The sequence below is a fragment of the Callithrix jacchus genome, chromosome 3, assembly GCF_049354715.1.
Source record: "Callithrix jacchus isolate 240 chromosome 3, calJac240_pri, whole genome shotgun sequence".
NCBI lineage: Eukaryota > Metazoa > Chordata > Mammalia > Primates > Cebidae > Callithrix > Callithrix jacchus.
This window is the reverse complement of record NC_133504.1, coordinates 3652710-3658142: the sequence shown is the minus strand read 5'-3', so window position 1 is coordinate 3658142 and position 5433 is coordinate 3652710. Positions and strand designations below refer to the sequence as shown.

The 5433-nt window shown below is 48.4% G+C and overlaps 1 pseudogene; it reads left to right on the top strand.

The window, feature by feature from the left end:
- The first annotated feature begins 3703 nt into the window (after nt 1-3703).
- On the top strand, nt 3704-4367 carry LOC144581891 (keratin, type II cytoskeletal 8 pseudogene; annotated as a pseudogene).
- The last annotated feature ends 1066 nt before the right edge of the window (nt 4368-5433 follow it).

The following is a 5433-nucleotide window of genomic DNA, read 5'->3' as shown; positions in this document are numbered from 1 at the left end:
GATCACAGGATCGAAGGGAGCCCAACACCAAGGGGTTACTTGGCTGTGGGTCCTAAGCAACTTTCTTATACCTTATATATTCAAGGGTAGCAGAGCCTGTAAAACCTTTCTTTCCCACCACAGGCCTAGAAGATTGCTAATTTCACCAATGATATATTCCTTGTGCTAATTCACAATCCCTGTGGCTTAGATTTAGACGTCGATATGTGAAGTGTTGCTGAATCCAGCTCTCAAGTGTAGATTGCCAATTGAGGCAGTTCCTATGCTAATCAGCCACCTATGAGGCAAAGAGCTCATTCACACTTACACATACGCTACACTCTGCTAATTATCTATACGTTCCATCAGATTAATCAGCAGTATATAAATGCGTATGCTAAAATATGTGACAATAATTTAAATCAATTTACGCACAAAAAATCTCGTAATAGAATTGGGCATGCGTTGGGATGGGGGAAGGCTCAGAGCAGTTAAACGACCCTAAAAGGAAGTCAGAAATGATGAGATTTTCAGCAAACCAACATTGGGGTAACTTTCTTTTGACTTTTTTTTTTTTTTTACCATTTCTTAATAACTATAACTACCACTTTAATTTTTTCTAATAATAAAGAGCAAATGGCTGTACATGTAACAGAACTTACCTTTTTTTCGTTTTTCATTTTTGGTTTTTTTTTTTTTTGAGACGCTCTCACCCAGAATGGAGTGTAGTGGCGTGACCTCGGCTCACTGCACCCTCTGCCTCTTGGGTTCAAGAGATTCTTCTGCCTCAGCCTCCCAAGCAGCTGAGATTACAGGCGCATGCCACCACGCCCTGCTAATTTTTGCATTTTTGGTAGAGATGGAGTTTCGCCATTTTGGCCAGGCTGGTTTCTAACTCTTGACCTCAAGTGATCCCCCAGCCTCAGCCTCCCAAAGTGCTGGGATTACCGGCATGAGCCACCGCGCTCAGCCTAGAATTTACCTTTTTTAAAAAACATCTATTAAAATGCCGTGTTTGATAAACGTAAGAATAATTTTTAAGTTGACATTTGGTTGACAGTAGAATTTCAATTATCTTACTTTTCAGGGTGTAGGAAAAATATTCTCATTGCACCATGTATAAGAACCATCCTGTTAACGTAAGACATATTGTTAGATGCAATAGGGTTCTGTCTTTTTTTTTTTTTTTTTAATTTAAATTATGGAGAGTTACATCATTAAATTGTATTCATTTGATTGAGGATCTTCACCTCCCACATCCCAATTTTAACACCTGCTCCTTGCTCTTCATTTTGTATATACCAGAGTGACTTATCTATTTATAATGCTTGGCAAATTTTCCAAGAAATTTCCCTAGTGGTACAGTAAGACATGCTCTCACATGCCTCATTTTCCTTTGAGGGCTTCCATATTATCTTGAAACTCCATATGCATTGTGACTGTGTCCACTCCGGAACCGCGCAGCTGGCTGCTGTCTGAGCTGTGCCTCCTCGTCACCGCTGCCGTCCTGCTCGGAGATCTGCTGTTCCGGACCTGGCTCCCGACTCTGCGGCCAGTATCACTGTCGGCTGCATCCGTTTCCACGACTTTCTGGGAGACTCACGGGACATTCTCTTCTCCCACCCTCGGGACGTTACCCCAGCGTGCACCACAGAGCTCGGCAGAGCTGCAAAGCTAGCACCAGAATTTGCCAAGAGGAATGCTAAGTTGACTGCCCTTTCAATAGACAGTGTTGAGGACGGCCTTGCCTGGAGCAAGGCCATCAGTGTTTACAATGGTGAAGAGCCCGCACAGGTGCAGAGAAGTCACCTTCCCGTCCCCGATGATAACAACCCGGAAGTCACCTTCCCATCCCCATGATAACAACCCGGGACCTTGCCATCCTGTTGGGCATGCTGGATCCAGCAGAGAAGGATGAAAAGGGCATAGCTGTGACAGCTCGTGCTGTGGCGTTTGTTTTCGGTCCTGAGAAGAAGCTGAAACTCTCTATCCTCTGCCCAGCCACCACTGGCAGAACTTTGATGAGATTCTCAGGGTAGTCACTTCTCTCCAGCCGACAGCAGAAGAGAGGGTTGCCACCCCAGTCGACAGGAAGGATGGGGATAGTGTGATGGTCCCTCCAACCACCCCTGAAGAGGAAGCCAAAAACTTCTCACAAAAGGAGTCTCCACCAAAGAACTCCCATCTGGCAAGAGATACTTCCGCTACACACCCCAGCCTTAAGTCTCTTGGAGAACTTGGTGCTGAGAGCCAGAGTGTGCCAGCTGCTAATCATGTTTGCCTGCAGCAGGTCCACGAACACATCCTGGTGTCATCACAGCCACGGTTTTCAGGCTGCTCTACAACTGGCTTACTCAATGAAAAGGGCACTAAAAGTTTCTCGGGATTCTTTACTCTCTGCCTTCACCAGCACTCAGTTCTCCTCATACAGGAGCACTCGCTACTGGTTCCCTTTGAAATATGTTCCGTATTTGAAACTCAGATCTTGCTGGATCTCTGCAGGGCTTGTGACCAATGGGGTCATATTGGTCGATGGTTGAGAAAGCTTGCTTCACTCCATCAGAGAATGACTATCAGTGTTTTCTAACTGTGCTATCACATCCTCTCTTCTGTCACCCATCTGGAAGGGCGGCAGAACTTGAGGTTCAACTTCCTCTGTAAATATCCACGTATACAACCCAGGACCATAGAATAACATAGGATATTATACCGTAAATATCCACATATACAACCCAGGAACATAGAGTAACATAGAATATTATATCGTAAATATCCACGTATACAACCCAGGAACATAGAATAACATAGGATATTATACCGTAAATATCCACGTATACAACCCAGGAACATAGAATAACATAGGATATTATACCGTAAATATCCACGTATACAACCCAGGAACATAGACTAACATAGGATATTATACCGTAAATATCCACGTATACAACCCAGGAACATAGAATAACATAGGATATTATACTGTAAATATCCAAGTATAAAACCCAGGAACATAGAATAATCTCTTTAGCATTCTCTGTTTTGATCACAGCTAGGAGAAAAAAGCTTTTTAATTCTGTACCCTTCTAGTAGATAACTGAAGGGAAGAGCAGGGGAAGAGACCTTCAAATATTGTGCTATAAAAAATTTGTGATGTTTCCATCGAAATGGGAGACTGCAGAAAAATCCCCCCTTGGCTTCCGAAGAGGTGTAGCAGGTGTGGGCAATGCTAGCGCCACGTGCCTTTCACACAGGGTTTGCACTTACCAGTCTGCTTCTGATGATGTACATGAAAGAGGACACCGTGTGATGAGAGAATGACTGAAAAGCTTTTATGACAGAACCCTCTTGCAATGGGTTGCTGTTTTCTGGATTTTACTTTTCAGGGGACCACAAATAAAATCCTTTGTTAAAAGTGAAAAAAAAAATACAGAATGTATCAATGTCTATTTTAATATGTTAACATTTAAAACTCTGCTTGTCTAAATCACTTCTAGTTTCTGCATGTGTGCCCAGACTAATTTGGAATCAGGAACTTAGAGGATCCTTCTAAAAAAGACGTTTAGAGTTGGTTGTGAAGGATGAGAAATGCTCCATGGACTCACTGTTTTCTCCTGGAAGGCTTAAGAGGCCGTGTCGTTCTGTTCCTCAATGCCCATCTCAGTAAGAAGCAGCAGCTTCTCGGTTCCTTCTGGAATCTGTCTGGTTCAGCCCGCCTGCCTCTGCCATGTCCACCAGGGTGACCCAGAAGTCTTACAAGGTGTCCACCTCTGGCCCCCAGGCCTTCAGCAGTCGCTCCTACACGAGTGGACCCGGTTCCATATCAGCTCCTCGAGCTTCTCCTGAACGGGCAGCAGCAGCTTCCCGGGTGGCCGGGACGCAGGCTATGGTGGGGCCAGCAGCATGGGCATGGGAGGCATCACCGCCGTCACAGTCAACCAGAGCCTGCTGAGCCCCCTTAACCTGGAGGCAGACCCCAACATCCAGGCCATGTGCACCCAGGAGAAGGAGCAGATCAAAACCTTCAACAACAAGTTTCCCTCCTTCGTCGACAAGGTGCGGTTCCTGGAGCAGCAGCACAAAATGCTGGAGACCGAGTGGAGCCTCCTGCAATGCAGAAGACAGCTGGGAGCAACGTGGACGACATAGGTGAGAGCTACAGCATCAACTTGAGGCACAGCTGAAGACCCCGGGCCAGGAGAAGCTGCAGCTGCAGGCGGACGTGGCAACATGCAGGGGCTGAGGGAGGACTTCAGGGACAAGTGTGACGATGAGATCCATGAGCTACAGAGATGGAGAATGAATGTGTCCTCATCAGGAAGGACGTGGATGAAGCTGCCATGAACAAGGCAGAACTGGAGTCTCGCGGGGAAGGGCTGACTGACATATGAACTTCCTCAGCAGCTGTAGGAAGAGCAGACCCGGGAGATGCAGTCCAGATCTGGACGTGTCTGTGGTGCTGTCCATGGACAACACCATCGCTGAGGTCAAGGCACAGCAGGAGGAGATGGCCGGCCACTGCCCAGCTGGGGCTGAGCCTGCACCAGGTCGGTATGAGGAGCTGCAGACACTGGGTGGGAAGCAGGGGGTGACCTGCAGCTGCAGAGACTGAGCTCTCCGAGAAGCGGAACATCAGCAGCCCCAGGCGGAGGCTGAGACCTCAGAGGCCAGAGGGCCTCCCTGGAGGCCAGCATCGCAGATGCCAGCAGGGCAGGGAGCTGGCCCTTGCGGATGCCAAGGCCAGGCTGTCCGAGCCAGAGGCCTCCCTCCAGGACGGGGGCAGCTGCGCGAGTGCCAGGAGCTGAGGAATGTCAGGCTGGCCCTGGATGTAGAGGAGCATCTGCAGGGCCCCGCGGCTGAGCAGGTGGCCTGAGCTCCGGCTCTGGCCCTGGCGCGGGCTCCAGCTCTTTCAGCTGTACCAGCGCCTCCAGGGCGATGGCTGTGAAGATCGAGACCCGTGATGGGAAGCTGGTGTCCAAGGCCTCTGGCATCCTGCCCAAGTGAACAGCTATGCCCGCCCCTCCCAGCCCAGCCCAGAGCCTGAGAAGCTCAGAACCGGGGACCCCCTGAGACCCAGCCCCAGCCCTCAGCCCACCTCGGGGGAGTTTACTGCCTGGGCTTGCCCATGCCTCCAGCTGCAAAACAATTCGGTTGCTTTTTTTTTTTTTGGTCCAAAATAAAACCTCAGCTAGCTCTGCCAACTGTCTAAAAAAAGAAAAAGAAGCAGCAGAGGAATTTTGTAAATAAGTATTTGCTCCATCAGTACGAGCAGGGTTAGTTGTGTGGGGAACAAGCCCGTGCTGAAAGGGTCTGTGGCCTTTCCTTTATTCCTAAAACGCCAGTCTGCAGGAATCGTCTCCCAGGTTGAGACCCGGAAAGTTTAGCAAGCTCTGAAGTCTCCCGCTGTAAAAAGGTTATAATAACTGTTGAATGCAAGCTGCTGCTCTTCTGGGGGGA